The 20,973-nt window shown below is 35.4% G+C and overlaps 1 pseudogene; it reads right to left on the bottom strand.

Moving 5' to 3' along the window:
* Positions 1-14,638: 14,638 nt before the first annotated feature.
* On the bottom strand, positions 14,639-20,645 carry LOC134471091 (chromobox protein homolog 3-like; annotated as a pseudogene).
* Positions 20,646-20,973: the final 328 nt, after the last annotated feature.

Here is a 20,973-nt window from a genome sequence, read left to right on the forward strand (position 1 = left end):
TTCATTTCCTGGTAATCTCTTTGAACCTGCTTCATGTATTCTATGTTTTCTTTATATTCTTCATCAAATGTTTCTCTCCTTTTTTTTGTGCTCCTCAGTTCTTCCATCAGTGTCTTCTTGAGAGGTGCTTAGCATTTCTTTTATTAATCTACTTATATTTTGCTTTACTTCGTTAAATATTTCACTTTTGAACTTGTCTATCAGGTCCTGAAGATATCTCTTTATGTTAGCTGATGCCATGTCTGATATTGCATGTTTGCTGTCCTCAATCTCTTTTGTATTTACCTCTCTTGGATCAATGTTCTCAGGTTTGGGGGCTGGGGATTCTTTTCTTGGTGCTTCCTCTTCTCGTGTTTTTGGTTTCTTTCATACAAGTGTATAGAGGAGGCCCAGTACCTTTCCTTGTTAGTCATGGTTCTTCTGAAGCATGCTGGTTGGGTAATTCTGCCCTCTTCAGTGTGCTATTGAGGTGGAAACACAGGTGGTATATGCTGGCTCCTCCCCTCCAGGTCAGCCAACCTGCCGAGGCCTTCCCTGTGTTAGTGTGTGCCTTGCACAGGTAATTGGTTTGGGACAATCTATTTGGTCTCAGCCAGAGGCGTGACCCAGGCCAAGCATACCCCACCAATCTCATCTGTAAAGGGAACAACTGACTGAAGTCACTGCTGTTCCTTGTTCTTGTTAGTCCAACCTGATTCCAAAATGTTGTCCCATTAGTGCCCCTTTCCCATGAAAGGGCTTTATTCCTGGCACCCACTGCAGGTCGATGCAGGGCCCTTGCTGGCTCAGTTCTCCATTGGACTTGCCAGCCTCCAACTTCAGTGCTGCCATGGTTCCCAAAGCATAGGGAATTCGGGTGCACAAGAGCACAGAATCTTAGCTGCCTCAGTAGTATCCCTGGGACTGCAGGTTCTTTTTGCTTTAGTTTCTTCCTGGGTTGAGATTATCAATGTTCTTCTGTCTGGGGCTCCCCACGATGTGTTATTCTGACATCTGAGTTGTCTGTCTCAGGGAGCCTCTGTATTCTGCTCTTATCTATCTACCATCTTTACCAGAAGTCCATAGCTTTAATTTTAATTTGGAGTCAAATTCAGTGATTCAAATATGAATTTCAAATTTTTAAGATATAATGCTATTAAGGGTTTATGTGAATAACATTGTAGGTAGTTTATTTCCTCTTTACATGCTTGACCTGAATGATTATGAAAATTTTTTGACATTCTCCATTATTTGGAGAAGTAACCCCAAGAAGTTTTAAAGAACTATATTTCTTTTCATAAACAGTTTTATTAAGATGTAAGTCACCGGCTACATAATCACATATTTAACATGTTCACTCTGGAGCTGAGTGTGTGACTCAGGGGTAGAATATCTGCAGCCATCAATACTGAGCACCAAAATGAAATAAAATACAACTGCTTATTCCAGTGGGTTTTGGAATATTACCTTAGTAATTTTTAAAAGAAATATATGATACATAAAATTGGCCATTTTAATATTTTTAAATGTTCAATTAAACAAAGTAATTTCATGGCTTACAAGTGAGTTCCATTCCAGGAGAATTTTCATAAGTCAGATTTGCTTGCAAACCCAACAAAGTTGTATAAGACTCATCTCTGGCACAAATACATGATGCATATTGTTTTGCACTTCCTCACATCCCCTCCACTGCTTTTCCTCTTGCTCCTGGACATCTGGGCTCTGATTTAGAACTACAGTACTGCACACTATTGTGCTGTATAGTGAGCACGTAGCAGCGAAACTTTGACAATTTCCAACAGACACGTGAGCTACTTCTATGATTTGTTCATATGTTCATAATGTGAAGTCCATTAATATCTGCAAAACTTCATTACTTGAATGTTTACAAGTGGGGGAGACTTATTATAACATTAATTAAGTTGACAATTGTTTTTGGATGGTTCCTAAATATCCCCCAAAGTCATATGCTGAAGGCTTGGTCACTGGCCTGTGGTACGGCAGGGAGATAATTGAACTTTTAGGAGGGAGAACATTAAGTCACTGAGGATATTCCCCTTCCTCTTTGCTTCCCAACCACCATGAGGTAAATAGCATCCTCATCATATACTCCCACCAGGATGCACAGGCTCACCACAGACCCTAAACCATGGGGATAATCAACCACAGACTGAAAACTCTGAAACTGTGAACCAAAATAAATCTCTTTTTCTCTGACGTTGATTTTCTTAGGTGTTTCACCACTGCGATAGGAAGCCAATTAATACAACTATGTTGCATAATCATCACCACTATTCACAAATATTCAGTACAAACAGAAAGTGCAACTATTAAGACATAATTACTCATTTCTTCTCTACCTAGTCCTTGGTAATCTCTGTCAGTCTTTGTGTACCTAATTACTCTTGTTATTTCTCATAGGTTGGATTATACAATATTTGACTTTTTGTTTGGGTTATGTCACTTGGCACAATGTTTTCAAGGTTCAACTATGGATATGTACATCAGAACGTCATTGTCTTTATTGGAAAATAATTTTTATATTTATTGCTATATTTCAATATATAACACATTTTGTTTATTCGTCTCACTTGGGTTTTTTCATCTTTAACTATTGCATATAATATTGCAATGACCACTAACATAAAATTATCAGTTTGATTCCTTGTGTTTTTTTGGTACCAGGGATTGAACTCATGACTACAAACTTGCAAGGCAGGCGCTTACGCCGCTGAGCTAAATCTCTGGCCTGACTCCTTGTTTGTAATTGTTATCTGTATAAAGATACAAGATTCAGAGTGGAATTTCTAGGATTATCTGGTAATTCTATCCTTAGTTTATTGAGAAACTATCAATTGTTCAACAATGTATAATAGATTTTCTTTTAAAAATCCTGATAAATATCCCAGATACAACACTAACGTTACTACAATAAAATTTGAATTTCATGATGAGACTGAATTGCATTTCAATTAAATGAATTTCTAGCTTTTTGGATTGAACAACTGAAAATTTATACTCTCTTGGTTTTTATCTCATAAATATTTGGCTCAAAAATATATGTTCAGTTTGGTTTATATAGAACCATTTAAGGGGCTGGGGGTTTAGCTCAGCAGCACAGTCACCTTCTTGGCAGGCACAAGGTCCTGAGTTTAATCCCCAGTACCAAATAACAAAACAAAACAATCACTTAACACAACCTTAGAAAGACCAATAAAGGTCCCGAATAGTGTAAATTCATTATGAGTAGACTGAGTTGCAGATTTAATGTGATACTTATCCTTTTGGTTCCAAAGAGTCCTTGGAATTTGTTAAAAATTTATTAAACATTCATCAATAATTAAAAGAGTTAGATTTAATGATTACTCTGCACATAAAATGTTTAAAAATTGTTATTCCCAATAAAGTACACAGAAAAAAACCACTACTATTTAGACACTAAGACTATAAAGAAAATAATCAAGCTTAAATTAGTTTTGTTAGGTTTGGTTTTATTCTGTCTTGTTCTGTTTGATTTTACTGTGTCTGATGTTATGGGCAACCATTTTGAAGATAATGGAATTCATATGGTAGCCATTGTTGATTTCCTATTATCTTGTTTTGAAGTCCTATTATGCTTTCATTCTTTTGTTTTGATTGTCTTTGTTCTGTTCTGTTTTTATTTTATTATGTCTGATGGTTTGGACAGCTATTCTGAAGAAAACAAGAGACATTATGGTCCCATTGTTGGTTTCCTATTTTATTTTGAAGTACAATATGATTTTCATTGTTTTGATTAGCTTTATTATTTTGTTTTGTTTAGTCTTATTCACTTTAAAATAAAAAAAAACAAATAATGAATATGTTAATTCAATTTCTTTCAGCACTCCCAAATATGCTTTTTTCAATTCTATTTCCACTGCTCTGATCTGGGTCTTCATCCACTGTACATGAACCAAGTACCCTTCTTCCAGTCTTTGGACTCTTCTAATTAACTCTGAGGCCAACATGGTATTCAGGGAAAAGAAAAGAGTATGCTTGTCCTGCCACTCCCTTGATAAACAATGTTGTCTTTACTCATTGTCAAGACAAAAGCTCCCAGAACTGAAATCTTCATGAAAATTACTCAAGTATCTTAAAGCACACACATATACACATATATTCTTATACATCCATGTATGTTTATACACATTTGTTTACACTGATTCAATTCCAGCCTTACTAATCCCACACTTTATCATAGTATTAGCTCTATGCAATCTATATTTTTCCAAATACATGTTAATGACTCTGATTCTTAGTAAGTCCAGAACACTCTGGCTTAGAAGATAAAGACTGAGTTCCTAGAAAGACACATCAGCGTCTTCATGATCTGATTTTACTCCCACCCCTCCTGAATTTCTCCTTCACACGGACTCCTTACTGATAACGACCTGCTTGCTGTAATGTCATGATGCCATTTCCCTTCATTTCTAGTATATGCTCTGCCCTGTCTGTAGGATTTTACTCATCTTGCCTCAGCTCTGTTCATTTGGCAAACTCTTGCTTGTTATTTGTACCTCAGTGGACATATTGTGAAGTTTGTGACATTTTTCCTGATTTCTTCAGTAAAATTTAAAGAGACCTTTCCTCAAACTGCCAAGGGCACTTGTTTACTTCTCTATTCTACACGCAACATGATGCAAACATTATGTGTTTCTCTGAATAGCAATAGAAACTGATCTCTTCTATCTTTTAAAATAATTCAAGCATTTGTTATGGTATTAAGTAAATAAAAGTGCCTCACTGTTGAATTTAGTCAGAGAAAACAAGAATATAGTATTAGTGAACTCTTGAAATGCAAATAGTAAGTATGAGAAAGTTAGGCAGCTGGGCACAGTAAGTAGTGCATGCCTGTAATCTCAGCACTCTAGGAAGCTGAGGCAGGAGGACTGTGAGTCTGAGCCTGGTTAGGGCAACTTAGCAATTGAGTGAGATCCTGTTTCAAAATTTAAATAATACATAAGAAGGAGGGAAAGAAAGAGAGAGAAGAAGAGAGAGAAGAGAGAGAGATAGAGAAGATCTAACTCAAATAGTATTTATTCAGATACAACTAACATGTATAAGCACTTTCTATGTGCCATAAAAAACATGATGTTTCTCTCTACTTTTAAAATTTTTACAATAATTCATGGGAAATTATAGTTTTCATTTTCCAGTTTAACTTTTAGTTTATGTAGATCCAGAATTTAACCCCAGATCTCCTGTTTTGATTACGAGGATTTTCCTTCTATGTTCTCATTTAAAGTGAAATCAGGAAAAATGTCACAAACTTCACAATATGTCCACTGAGGTACAATACAAAGAAAATTCTTTAGGGATCTAGTAGCATAAATTGTAACCAGGTCCCATTGTATTGTACAAGAATATTTTTCAAGATTTATTTTAAACATTTAAATAAACATTTAAGGTGAAATAGTTCCTAATAAACATTAGTCTCCTGACCAAAGAATTTCCTCCTTAAATTATGGACACTTGTGCTGTAAAGGAAAGAATCCTGAAAGAAAATCAGCAAAGCACTTTGTGATAACCATGCTTGTGAGCCAGTAACTCAAAGAAAGGTAATTATTAGAATCATCAGAAAGTGTTCTCAGTCCTAATGAAAGCTTTTCCTTGGGGAAGCTTTTGGTGGTAGTTATTCACACAAATTATTTCTCAGGAGTCCAGAGCAGATTGAGTAGACCAATTTTCAATTAAAGTGCAGTGCTTTCTAAGTGACAGAAGAGTGAAAGACATTTTTAAGGGAGCAGTTCCTATCTAATAAATGACTACCTGCCACCCTATGAAATTTAATAGTAGTCGTGGCATTATATGTCAAAAAACAAATTGCAGTGTATGAAGTTAACAAATTCTTGGTGTGGATGCTGCCAGCTTACTCTTTCCTAAAAGCCATCAAGCAATGATGGATTATTTTTTTAAAAAAGAACTACTTCAGCTGTTGATTCCACTTCACACTGTAGAGTCATCTAAAATAATGTCAGTCACCAAGAATTATGAGTGAAGTTTCTGTTTTAGCTTTCTCCACACTTTAGTATGTTGCTATTACATTTTAACGTGAAAATTAACAAATCTTAGGCAAGGTCTCTGTAAATATATTTGATTTCTCTATTCTATAATTAGCTAATTTTGTGTTTTCATTGTAATGTTTGTATTTTAATGCATTGTCATGATTATCTCAAAAGGCTATGATTTCCATGAAAGTATGGCATCTTAATGTTTCTGAATTTTGAAATTAATAAAGAGATGATAGAATATGCATCACCACATTTTATACTTTGAATAGCAAATATTTGCTTTTGCCCAACTTAAAATCTGTCCTCTTTATCATCTCTTATCCTATGAAAAACCGTCCTTTTCCTCCTGTCAGTTCATATGGCTTAAGAAGCAAGTTAGAATGGAGTAGAAAGGTGACCACAACCGTAAATTCAAGACCTGGCAAAGCTGTATGATCTTTTCCTTGGGCCAGTGACTCACTTATAGGAATATACACAAAGTTATTTTGAATACAATAACTCTTGAGATTTTTACTAAACTCTCTGGAAAAGGGTCACTCTATTTATTTTGGTTTGGTAAAATAACAAAATTAAAATCTGTAGTTCTTGGCAACAATAATAAAACCACATGGGAAAGTGACAGCCGACTGTGATGCAATGTAAAAGAAGAATATCTTAGTCAGCATGGACTATTATAACAAGATGACACAGATTCAGTGACTTAACAAAAATTTGTTTCTTACAATTCTGGAGCCTGGGAAGTCTGAGCGTAGGATTGTTGCTATAAGTATATCAGATAATGTGGTCCAGAAGTGTTTGAAATGAATTTGTAGGAAGAGTTTGGAAATGTTTGCAGAAAGCAGGGTAGAAAAGGCAGAGTGCTGTTCGTAGAGTTTAACTAGTGACTCTGGTGTGAGCTGAGAAGACCGGAAGGCTAATGGGAATGCTGACAGGAAACACTCTCCCCGAGAGTTTTCAGATGGAATAAGGAATCTATTTGGAATTGGATTAGAGACCATTCACATTGCATTCCAGTGAAGAACATGTCTATATTTTGTTCATGCCATGATACTTTGTGGAAACCTGAATTAATTAATTTTTATTAATTTTAAGGGTACACTTTAGATATATATAATAATAACATTCATCGTAGGGAATTTGTATCTGCACATGATATAATTTGAGTCTCCTTTTTTTCCCTACCCCCTCCCCTCTCTTCCACCCTTTTCCCACTCCTTATTTACAAAAACTTTTTCCACTTTTCTTTCTATTCTCTTTTATTTTTTCTTTCTTCCTTTCTCACTCCTCCCTGCCTTGCTCTCTTTCCCATTTGAACATTTTCTTCCTATTTCACGATATATATATATATATATTATATGTTTTGGCCCTTATTTATCCTTTTATTTTTTCACACCAGAGAAACAATATGGTATTTAGACGTGTGCATCCAATTTATTTCACTTGAGTATGATCTCAAGGTGCATCCATTTTCCTTCAAATGTCTTAAGCTTATCCTTCTTTGTGGTAGAGTAGTATTCTATCGTATAAAAAATCGCATTTTCTGTGTCCATTCATTGGTTGATGAGGATTTGGATACTTTCCAAGATTTTGCTATTACAAACTGTGCTCCTATGAGCATCAGTGTGCATATATCACTGCAATATAATGCTTTAAATTCTCTCAGAAATATAAAGAAAGGGAACGTGAGGCAAATGTAATCTTTAGTTTTAGTTTTTTGAGAATTCTCCACACTGACTTCCATATTTGTTACACCAGTCTACACTCTACCAACGGTGGAGAAGTATTCCTTTTCTCCCACAGCACTGCCGTCATTTGTTACTGGTTGATTTCTTCATAACAAGCATTCCTTCTGGAGTGAGGTGGAATCTCAGTGGTGTTTTACTTTGCATGTCTCAAATGATCAGTGGTGCTGACTGTTTTTCTTACATTTATTTGCTATTTTCTATTTCTTCCTCTGAGAAGTGTATATTCATCTCAGATGCCCAGTTTTAGATTGGGTCCTTATGTGGGTCTGATTTTTTAAAAATTCTTTGTATAGTACAGATAGTACTCCTTTGAGGAATAGCTAGCAAAGACTTTCTCCCACAATGTGGGTTATCTCTTCATTCTATTGGTGATTTGTTTTGCTGTGCAAAATCTTTTTAATCAGATGAGATCCCAGTGGTTGATTCTTTGAGACATTTCTTGTGTGATTGGGGGTTTTGGAACCTGAATTTAAAGGTGATAGACTAATCTTTTGGAGAAAGTTTCAAAGAAGCACAATATTCAGGCTGTGGCATGGGTTCATCTAGTTGCTTTTTAAAAATTTTATAATGAGAACTATGAGTAAAAAACAGATAGAAGTAGTTGAAAATTTGCCAAAAAGGAGCAGGTATGAAGTTGGGAACAACGAAGTTGCAGCTGCTGTTGAGATTAGTGTTGTTAATAAGAAGCAAGAAATTTTTACTGAGAAGTTAAGAGAGACACTTTGAGGGGCATGTGGAGAACGTTCCAGACACCATCCATTACCAGCTCAAGAGTATAAAAGTACAGTCATCTGAAAGACTTTGAGAAAAGTGCGTCTGAGGACCCTGCTTGCAAGAGGCCACCTAGGAAGCTGTTTCTCCGGAAATCATTTTACCATGTTTAGCTCATGCACTCAGAGGTTGCTGCAGCTATGGACCAAGGATCCCAACTAACTATAGCTGCCCTTGGCAGCAGATGTTGGTATCATCAACAAAATACTTTTTTTTCCAGGCATGCAGAACAAGCTTAAATATCACATGGGTTCTCTTACATGAGAACCCTGATAAATTTAAAGTGCAAAACAAGAAATAGACAACAGGAAAGAAAGATGTAGGAGTCATGTGGACATGGAGGCTTCCACCAAATTTCAAAGGAATGCATTGGAGGCCTTGTGTGGCAGACCAGCATCCCTGTGGTGGCTCCTGAGAGGGCAATGAATGCTGCTATGAGAGTAAATCAGAGCTGCAGTGGAGACTCCAGGAAATCAGAGAAGCCTGAACATGGAGTGTCTAGGCAGTGAGTAGAGTTAGCCAGCATTGAGAATATGTGGGTGGAAGCCAGCAAGGCCTGAAAGGCAGGGCTGCTCACGCCCTCGAGAGCTCACACCTGGACACCAGGTGCCCCGATGCTGAGCATGGAGTCACAGAATTGAATGTTTGCTCAGCTGGGTTTTAGTTTTGCTTTGGTCTGATTAATCTTTGCTATTTCCTTGTTACTTTCATTTGGAATGGGAATATTTATTCTATGCCTTTGTAGGTTGGAAGCAGGCAACTCTTCAGATATTTACTGGGGCTCACATGTAAGAGTTTGTCTCGATTTTCAGAGGACATTTTAAACTTGGAATGTGAGCAGTGCTTGAAGTGTTGGGATTTGGGGGAAGAAATTAGTATTGTTTTAGTTATACAGAGGATTGATTTTTTATAATGCTGGGTTGAAGTAGGATCTTATTCTTTTCTTTATTTGGAAATTAAGTATGATTTAAAGAGATGTGACCAAGTGTCAAGTTGACAAGGGATGAACTTTTGATGGTTAATCTTGACTATCAACATGGTTGGGTAGAGAAATGCCTAGAAAATCAGTAAAGCGTACTTTTGGGTGTAACTGGCATATAAGACAGCAAAATGAGAGGTGATAAAACACTCCTTCTAGGAAAACCATACAGTGGTGCAGAGGCCCTGATAGAATAAAAGTGAAAAGAGAGAGCCCTTGAGCACTCACTTTGGGTCTTTCCCACTGTTTGTGTTTCCTGGCTACTGTAAGATAAAGAGGTGTAATCTATCACACCTTTCAGTTTCCCTCACCACAGATCTAAAAGTAGAGAAGCCAACTAACCATGGACTGAAGCCTCTGAAACCATGAGCCAAAAAGAGACGTTTCCTCATTTAAGTTGCTTTTCTCAGATATTTCATCACAGTCACAGAAACCTGACTAACACACAAGATCATCTTATCTGCAACATGGCACTGCAAGACTATATTTTTTGAACTACTTCACAGGGTTACATTGCATGGTAAAGCAGAAACACAGAAATCACACCCATGATATGGAGGCAGATTTACTTATGTCAACAGACACTGATTGTGATCATTCCTGTATCAGGCCCTGAACTCTGCGGTCTAGGGATTACATGAGATAAGCAAGCAGGAAGTACAGAGCTAGAGTGGCTTGTCAATTGGTTATTGGCTTGTACAATATGTATCATGGTGATCAGCTATGCATCACAGTGACCAGCTGTTTCTAAGAGATAGAAGCAACTAGAATTGGAACAGGAACTGTTTCCTGGACAACTAAGAACTGACTGGGGGAGCATTTTCTGTTACAGTATTACATGGGCCTAGCATACCTAACTTAACATCAATTTAGGTATTTATGTTGCTATAGAATAGGGCAGATATTTGCTAGGGCTTTTTTGACCACATCTTAGACTATAATTTTGAAAAGTTAGTCATTGTTTGTATTGAAGTTTATCCTCTATAAGAGAAAGATTTATTTGTTATAGGTACAGTAAGGAACATATTGCTGAACAAGATGACTTTTTTGGTGCTAAAACTCCTGAGGTGATTTTATTTATTTATTTATTATCAATTTTTGGTAAGGAGTGTGAACAAAGAACAAAACCCTAAAGACCTTGGTAAAAAGCCTCTGGGCTTTGCTCGGATTAACAGTATTATTCAGGATACAATTACATCTAGTAGTATTTATCTCACTATTTGAAGGCACTGGCTGAGAAGATGTAAGTGTGGAAAAAGAAATTCAGGTCAGTTTCAAACACAACAAAATGTTTTGGGTCATTGCTGTCAGTCAATCTTGCCTAGAGAAGTTGTAATCAATAGAAGAGCCACAGGTATAAGCAGGAAGAACTCTGTATGACTCAGAAATGCATTTAGAAAACACTGGATAACTCTAGGAACTAAAGTTTTAAATACGATTGACTTCATTGAAATCTAGCACAAGTATTAATTCTTTTATCTCCTGCATTTTCAGTTTGAAGCAGAATGATGCATGGCAGCGTATTTGTCTAATACTTTCTAAATTTGACTGTGATGCCTATGAAAGGCTCTATAGCATATAGAATCATCAATTTACTAAGATTTTCTGCATCTAGGAAAACAGCCTGGACACTGGACTCTGATCCTATGCTCATATGGACTCCAGTTCACCCAAACCTTTTCCTATTGCAGAGACTTACAAAACGTAACTCAGGCCTTTGTTGAAGCCCTGAAGCTTTTAAATTACGAAATAGAAGATTAACAGGAAGAAGTGGCTGTATCAAATAGTAAAACATTATAAAGTAATAATACTTAGTCTAGTGTGGTAAGGCATAGGAGTAGAGACACCAAAAAAGTAGAATACAAAGGCCAGAACTAGACATGAATATGGTAAATTCCTTAGTATATTGTAATTGTGCTAAAATTCATAGGCAACAGATAAATTATTCAATGAATACTTTCATGGAAAATGGAGACCTTCATAAAACATTAAAATGAAACTATCTTGAGACAAATGCTATTTGATTTATCAAATATTTAAATATATACATTTAACTATTTTTAAATAAAAGCATGAAGACCTAAGCTTGGAAAGGCCTTTTTAGTCATAAAATGTAATTTAAAAAATCATAAGAGAAAAACTTGACAAATTTATTTTTGTATGTTCTTTTAAATTCAACAATTACAAAGATAAAAGTTAAATTATAATTGAATATAATTATAACTAAACATAAATTATAATTAGTAAAAAAGATTATTAACATAATTTTTTAAAAATAGAGAAAAAATATAATTGATAGTTGACAGAAAATAAAAAGGATACTTTAGTACACAAAAATGTTTATCACTTTTGTAATTCTTATATAATAGTATTTTTCATCTGGCAAAGATCAAGTTTGGTGACACTGTGATGTTGGAATGTGGGGAAAACTCAAACGTTCCTTCTTTGCAGGAGTGGAATTGTCCTATGGAGTACTATTTGGAAACATCCTATATACTCATCAACAGTTAAGTGGATAAGAAAATGTGGTATTTGCATGTTTTTCTAGGAATTTGTTTTGTTGTCTTATTATGATCTGTTTTTTCCTATAATACAGAGAGGATAGATATACATGTAGAAATTTACACATGGGAAGAACTTTTTAAACTATTTATGGGAACAGATTATATAATGCATGATGTAATGAACAGATACTCAGAAGAAGAAGAGAACTAAGAAACCCAACGCTAATTCTGTAACATTGTGATATAAAATCTAGCAATACTATTATTCACTGTTCAGAATGATATTATCTAGTCTCTTAAATTCAACTTCAGCATACGTAAAGATAAGGACAGCTACTACGAAGAGAATGAGAGACATTATGGTAGTCATTATTGACTTCCCCAATGTCAGGTCTTAAAGACCTAAAAAGCCTTCATCATCCTGTAATGATTTGATTAGTTCTATAATATGCAGTATGTATTCAATGTTTATGAAGATGGGGACAACTATTTGGAAGAAAACTAGAGACAATAAGATAGACAGTGAAGATCTCCAGTAGAGTGCTTTGAAATCTGTATTTCTTTAAATTGTTTCTTTATGAACTGTTTTATTGTTTTGATATATTTAATATTACCCTCTTTAAGATAAAAAACAAGTGTGTAGGACTATAACCATATTACTAATCTTTTGTTGGATCATTGAGCAAAACTGTTGGCAGTGTCATTATTGGAATGTCACTTTATATGCTTTAATTTTGTAACCTTAACAACTATTTCTAAGATGACAATATGTAACTTATCAACTAGTGATTTCTTACTGTTTATTTTTCTGTAATTCTGTATTATTTCTACCCTTTTTCTCTATGTTTTTTGTTTCTTTCTCTTTAAATAGTAATAACAATTAAAAAAGAAAATGTGGCATTTATAAAGTATTACTCTGCCATAAAGAAGGATCAACTTGAGGTATTTGTAGGTAAATGAATGCAACTTGAGACCATTATGTTAAGTGAAAGAAGTCAGACACACAAGCTCAACTACTGCATGATTTCTTTTATATGAGGAAGTCAATATATCATATCAAAATAGAAGATAGAAAAATAGAAAACAGAGGATCTTTTTCAAATGGGTGGAGGAGCAAGAGGTGTAGGGAGGAAAGGGAAGAAAAGAAAAGAGGATAAAGACTTGAAGGTAAAAACTGATGAAGATGAGTTTTGCACATGAGAAGGAAACCAGAGGATGACAGGAGTGGAGAGGAGGGGAGAGGCAGGGATGCAACAAAGTGATAAAGAACAATTAAGATTCATTATGCACATGTACCAATTCCTCCTGGCAAATGCAATCATTTGGTACCATAAATGTGTATCATAAAAAATGCAAAGTATATAAATTTTGATCCAGGTATTCATTCTAAGAATGTTCCCTATGCATGGGGAACCACCACTGTTTTAGGTGCTGATATGATATGTAAAGTGAGTATGTTTTCAGCAAAGTTTATTTTGTAAGTATGGGCCCATCACCCCTTTTTAAATCTCTATCTAAAACATTGATTAACTAATGATGGCAGGCCTCACCTATAGCCCCAGCACTGGAGGTTGAGGCAGGAGGACTGCTGTGAGTTAAGGTTAGTCTGGGCTACATAGTGAGTTCAAGGCCAGCCTGAACTGCATAGTGAGACCCTATCTCAAAAAATCAAAAATACATAAATAAATATAAAATTAAAAAATAAAAAGCTAATGGTGATTTCAAATTGCGCATATGTATTGAATTGTAACATTGTATCCCATAAATATATACAATTATTGTGTATTGGTTAAAAATAAAAATGTATTTTATTTAAAAATAAAATATAGCTTTTAAAATCCACTCTAAAAGCACATCAGCTTGGCAGATGGAGATTTTTCTGCACTGTTTATGACCAGAAAGAACAATCTAAGGGGTTTCTGGGGGGTGCCTTCCGGGCTTTCCCTCATGGCTTTAGTTTGCCAGTAATAAGAATACACCAAATACCTGGAAAGGCCCCATCCTGGGTCCAGACAAAAACTGCCACTTAGCAGACATTTTATACAGTGGTGGTGGTGGGGAGAGACTTTCCCTAGAGCTGCCACCCCTATGATTTTGTAGCTGTGAAGCTACAAGGCGAGATGTTAGTTTTGGTTCCTCTCATCACACAGTTTGATCTGCAAACTGAACTGATGATAATATTTATCTATTTATAAATGACATGCTGTTGATCTATAAGTAAAATCCTATGTGCATCCATTGTTGAATTAATTTAACTCCTATTTGCCAATAAGACCACAGTGGAGAGGCACAAAAATTCTTATTTATGAATTAGTAAACAAAGTAAATCGAAACACATAAAAAATGTCTGCAGCTTAAGATACTGTGTATCTCTAAAAACTTAGAGGAGTTGGCTGTCTCTGCAATGATAGATTTACTAAAAGAAGCATATGCAGTCAAGGGCCTGTCTGCCATCAGCGCCATCCTGCCCTTTCATGCTCTGTTGATAATCACAAGGAATATAAGCCTGCAAATTACATGTCACAGACTCATTCACTAACACGAGTCTCTAGCTAGGTTCTGTCAGTGCAGTATGGCAAAAGATTAGATCGAAAAGTCAAAGGGGGACAAGTCACTTTTCTTCCTATTTTAGGTTTTGGCTCCTCTAGCACTGATAAACACACACTTTGTGCAGGATCTTGGATCCCCTAGACAGGGCCTTTCCAGCAGTGAAGCACAAGCGAGTGATCTGCCAACTCCTTCCTCCGGCGTGCAGGTGCGCTGGCTCCGGGTGCCTGAGGTCTGCTGAGCCCCGCAGCATCCTTGGAAATCGAAGTTCCAGGCTTCTGCGTGCTGTGGTGGTGGCAGCTCTGGCTCTGAAGAAGTCATAGTGGCAGAGTATATCCTTTTCCTTCTTTATTCTTCAGCCTAGCAAAGTAGTGGCTTCTTGAAGGTACTGTCTTCACTCTTTTATTTTGTTAGTTCTCTTATCGTGTTTTAATCAATGTCCTAAATTGAAGCCTAAGATGACTTCTTTTCCACACTGACTTTTAAAAAAGAATTGTGATTTATGGGCTCAAGGAAATTTGGTGTTTAGGAAAATGTTCTTTTATGAGCTCAGATCAGGATACCATTAAAAAGGAACTATAAAAGATGAAATGTGCCACATGGAGATAAAAAGAAAACAATATTTTAAAGCATCTTGGAAACGATATAAAAGCAAGCATGGGCATCAACTCATTGTTCTAAAAATTGACAAGTAAAGGTAAAAATTATTTCCTTTATATACTGCATTTCAGGGAAACCAAATAGCTTTTAAAGGAAAATTAATTTTAATTTAAAAATCACAGTGAATACATGCAAGACAGAAGAAAGAATTAGAAAACCATGATTTTGCAATACCTAATGAAATAATGGATCTAGGCATAACAATCTACAGTGTCTATCAAAATCACTGGGTTTGGGGCTGGGGATTTAGCTCAGCGGCATAAGCACCTGCTTTGCAAGCAGGCAGTCGTGAGTTCGATCCCCAGTACCGATAAAAAGGAAAAAGACACACACACAAAAAATCACTAGGTGAATAGTTAATGGAAAATTTTAATGCTTTGGTCGGAGTTGATGGCAGCTGAACCCTCTAATTACTCATAAAGTCACCAAAAGTAGACCAAATAGACACTATGCTTCACAGGATGCAAAGCTGTTGCAGTTACTCAGATAAGATATTCTTTTAAAAATTTATCCAGTTTAGCCTGTAGCTATAAACTACTAAGCTCAAGGGGGAACAAAGCAGAAAAATACACTAATTTGCTAAAAGAGCAGGCCAAATCCACAATGTGAGGTATTCTGCAGTTTTTCCCCCTCCAAAAAAAAATAGTGTAAAAGAGTGAAGCAAACTGATAAGCACTAAAAGAAACTTAAAAGAATAACCAGCCCTTACAGGGTTCTCCGCAGTGGGCAAAGGATAGTTTTGAAAAAATTATACATAGACAAAGAACTGGAAAGACTAAAGAACTGTTAATTAGGTTAGGTGTTAATTTGTCCATGTTTTAAAAAGAAACATTTTTTTCTGAAAAGTATGATGTTTTATGAGAGAAATGATATAATACTAAGAATTTGCTTTAAAATGTTCCAGTACTTCCTTTTGATAAAAGTTCAGAAAAGATGTCATTGAGTAAAGGCTTGCTATATTTGCTGTAGATCTGTAAACTATACATAGGGCTCATCATATTATTTTTTTGTATGAAACTTTTTAGTAAACAATTTAAAATAATTTTCAGCAAAATTCTTTTAAAACCAAGAATTTTGCAGCTGTTTTTAATTTTAAATAAATAGCTAATTTCTATACTTTATAAAATATTTTAAATCATAGAAAATATTAATATATGTATGTTTGTTAATTTTAAAACAAAAAATACAAATGATGATACAGAACTTCAAAATAATAGGAGATTAACAATGGTTAATATATTATGTATTGTTATCTTCAAAGTAGTTACTCAGATTACAAGATGTAGGCATGAAAAAAGAATCCATGAAAGGAAATTATTCTTTTTCATGAAGTAACAAATTAGTAGTATAATTATCTATCTTGTGTATATATATTCCCTTGTTTCTTTTCTCCTTTTCCCCATCTTAGTTTTTTTTTTCCTTTTGAGCAATTTCTTCCCCTTTCATTTTCACAATATCGATCATCCATTTGGATCTCAGTTACTCTTTCAGTTTTTTACACTAGAGAGACAATAAAGTGTTTACACTTGGGAGACTGATATACTTTACTTATCAGTACGGTCTGAAGCTCTAGGTTATCATTCTTTAGAGCTAAGTAGTATTCCATCTTATAAAAATATTGCATCTTTTTTATCCATCTCATGTTTGATGGGCATTTGGGTTGTTTTCAAGATTTAGCTATTACACACTGTGCTGCTATAAACATGGGTGCACACATATCACTGTGGCATGACATTTTCAATTTTTCTGAGAAAATACCCAGAAAGGAGATAGCTGGATTGAATGGGATTTCCATACCTATTCTTTTGAGGAATCTTCACATTGATTTCCACAGTGGCTGCGCCAGTCTGCACTCCCACCAAGAGAGGATAATGGTTCATTTTTTCCCCAGAGCCCCTCCAGCATTTGTTACTGGTTGATTTCTTGATGATAGTCATTCTTTGTGGAGTGAGATGGAATCTCGGTGTTACTATAATTTGCATTTCTTGAATGACCGGTGATGTTGAACATTTCTTGATATATTTATTTGCCATTTGTATTTCTTTACCTGAGAAGTACATTTTATCTCAGATATCCATTTTTGAGTTGAATCTTTGAATTTGGGGGGGTCCTGATTTTTTTTTCAATTCTTTACATGTTCTACATAACAGTCCTTTGTTGGAGGGACAGTTGGCTAAATTTTTTTCCCCATTCTGTGGATCGTCTTTTCATTCTTTTGGTGATATTTTTGATCTGAAAAAAACTTTAAATAAGATAAGATCCCAGTTGTTGATTCTTTGGAGTACTTCTTATGCAGTTTGTGTTTTGTTCATGTGTTTTGTTCAGAATTCTCTGCTGACCCCTATGTCTTCAAGTTTTCCATCTACCTTGTCTTCCAGTAGATTTAGTGTTTCTGTTTTAATATTTAGATTTTGATCCATTTTGACTTTAGTTTAGTGCAAGGTGATAGACACGAGTCTAGTTTTAGTCTTTGGCATGTGGCAAGTCAATTTTTCCAGCACCATTTATTAAAGAGGCTATAAGTTATATATCTTATTCCAATTAGTTTTGAGATGTAAATTCAAGCTGAGCAACCCTGATCTGCTTCGGATTCATATAATCATAAATCAGTGAGAGATCATTTAAAAGACATTACCACTTTAAAACATGATAAATACCTCAACTGGAAGTTGAACACAAAAGAAGAATGTAAGGTGGGCTGAGACTGCAGGCCTTTTGGAGGCTGCATTTTTTACGCTGAGAACAGAAGCACAACACCAATATTGCTTATCAGCCTGCCATTGATAAAAGACAACGAGCCGCTTGAAGACAAGGTTGATGTGTCTTCAACCTAATACGCTTAGAAAATACATAGATCATATTAGGCAATACTTGAATAAAGCAAGTGAAATGCTTAAGGGAAATGGCGGTAAATGAGATTAGAAAGATATTTGATCATAAGCAAAATGCAAGCTTAAATTTTCATAAGCACTAGATGGATTAATGTTTATTGTTCCATTAATAAAGGACTGGAGTTGAGGGGGTCCTTGTGAGGTTCAAAATCCTCCCTGGCATAGTCTTTATCCACATAAGACTTGGATAGATCGACTGTGGCTGTGATTAACTACTCAGAAGCTCAGTACTGCTGAGCAAAATACTCTTAACAAAAGTATTTGTAATGGAAGAGGACGTACATCACCGACAGATCTCTGTTACAAATGCTTTGTTTAGATTCTTGCTTCCTTGTTCTTGTGATGCACATCCACACCTCCCACAGTCTTCCTTTAGGGGATTATCTGGACATTGCTAGCAAACTTCTGCACTTGCTTCTTTCACTACGTTAGCTATTGCATTTCCACCATCCCACGTCTGTTTGAACAGGGCACAGGAAAGGACTGAAATCAGTACAGAAAACATCTACCTAATTCTTGCAGACTATATTACACAGAATAAGAGAATGAAATTCTTTCTATTTAGTTTTTTAAGGGAATATAAAATTATTTATTGACCACTCTCACCATTATTTATAACAAAATAAACAATATACAGTAGGATAATATTCAGACTACTACGAAGTTATTTTCCTGCCTCCTGCTGAAACAATAACTTACCTACTGAAAAGACTGAGCATCAAGGCCAAAAAATAATATGCGGGTCAATAATTTAGATAACAAGAGTTTGTTCCCTTGGGTCCTAAATGGTGAACATCTCTAATCAGTTCGGTGATTTTCCATGGACCAAGTCTTAGACATTCCATGAATCATGAAAAATGTTTTCATCTTATTATTATTTATTATTATAAAGAATTGGGCTATTAGAAATCTTGAAATGTTTCCTTATCATGTCTTGATAAACTAATTCAAAAAACCAGGTTTGGTCTAGTTTACTGACTTGGATGGGAAGTTATTTGGTAATAAAAATTTTTCTTTTCAGGGTGTTTACAATTAAACTGATGCATTTATGTGATAAAAGACTTGGATTCTAACGTGGCTGCTTTGAAATTATCTACTTCACACTGTCCAGTTAATGACAGAATCTTGTATTTAACTTGAAAGGTTATGGCTTCTGGAAAACTTCCAATTTAACTGAGGTGATTTATTTCTTTGGTTTCTCAGAAGTTGGCGTCTCAGAAATATGGGCTTATCACCCATGGTTTTTGTTCTGGTGAATGCTTAAAAAAAATAAAGATCATTTACTTGAGTGTTTTATTTATGCATACACAAACAAATCTGCTAATTAATCTGTATATATGATAATTAATTTTATAAAGTCTTATAAATAATGAATCTGAAACTTGAAAAAAAGGGGTGAAATGAAAGAGAAAAAGAATTGAAATGTGTTATGCTCATTAATTCTCTACAGTGAATGTAATCATTATGCACAGCAATCATGGACTAATAAAAGTCAAAAAAAGAGAAAGCAATTGCTCAAATCTAAGAAACACTTAAAAACCAAACCAAACCAAAACAACAACACTCAAAACAAAAATTCCAAATGGTCTTTATATACACAAGCTAAAATCGACTTCTGATTGAGTTTGACTGTGGAAAATTTCCCCAACATTTAATAAAGCAGAGGAAATATATCAGGCTACCAAATGTTCTTTTCTGATAAAGGAAGTAATTATAGAAAACTTCTTACTAAGCGGTTCTATTGATATGAAACAAAAAATTCTCAACAACTCCCCCATACTATTTTCAAAATAAACATATTCAACTTGACTTTTATTAGAATATATTTTTCACAGTAGCAAATCACAAATCAAGGCTGATATTTTTATTACATATATTATATTTACATATTTGTATATAGGCAAATTATTACTGGGCTTCATCTTCTGGACAAGAAATCCAAGGGCAATTTGAGGACGCTTTATAGGTGCCTCTTTTGCTGGCACCAGGTAAGCCTCACCTGAATCTTCCCATTTCATGAGAAACATAAACTCTGCACTACTGTCTGAGGCACCCATTATTCCTTCAGGATCAAGACCTCTAGGCTGGGGATTTAGCTGAGTGGCATAAGCACCTGCCTGGCAAGAGTGAGGTCGTGAGTTCAATCCCCGGTACCAAAAAAAATAAATAAATAAATAAAAAAGCCTCTGACAAAGCCTCTGGTTTCTGAGCACCATCTCTTTTCTTCTTTGATTTGCTGTCATCAGATTGACTGTCAGATAAAGAGTTTCTATTCTTACTGTCTTTTACCTTACCAGATTTTAGGGAGTCAAGAAATACTTCTAGTAACTCTGGACAAACTAAAATTGTTTCAGGTTGTCACGTGTGGTCAGCACCTGTGAACACCCCCACTTCAGGGAATACCCCACCTTCCTATTCACCACATGTTGTTCCAGTATTTTTTCTACCACAAATTCTTCAGGCTCTGCATCTTCAACTTTTTAAATATTTCTATTTTATTTGTTCCCAATCTTTTGTTGCAGTGTAGTTTTACTGAAAGCAATGTTTTATTGTAGACTTGAATAGCTACTATTCACCTCTTTGGACACTTGTATTGTGAGTCTTCAGCCTCAACCTGGGCACCTGCAACTGCACCCATATCCAAGGAAAGGGTCCAGGGCACTACCTGGCCCATGGGGTAGGGGTCTCCTCTTTCCATTTCATTTTTAATCACAAGAGTCAGTTATGGTTTAATCAAAAAAGGAAACGCAGCCTAAAATTATGGCCCCTCAAACTTCTTCAGGACGAAATGCTGAAGTACTTTTATGTGATAAACAGGAAAGATTCCGCTTTCTCATATCATATTAGTGGTCAGTTGCTGGGTAA

Source organism: Cavia porcellus, unplaced genomic scaffold, assembly GCF_034190915.1.
Source record: "Cavia porcellus strain 051 isolate PalLab524CR breed Dunkin Hartley unplaced genomic scaffold, mCavPor4.1 scaffold_17, whole genome shotgun sequence".
Lineage (NCBI taxonomy): Eukaryota > Metazoa > Chordata > Mammalia > Rodentia > Caviidae > Cavia > Cavia porcellus.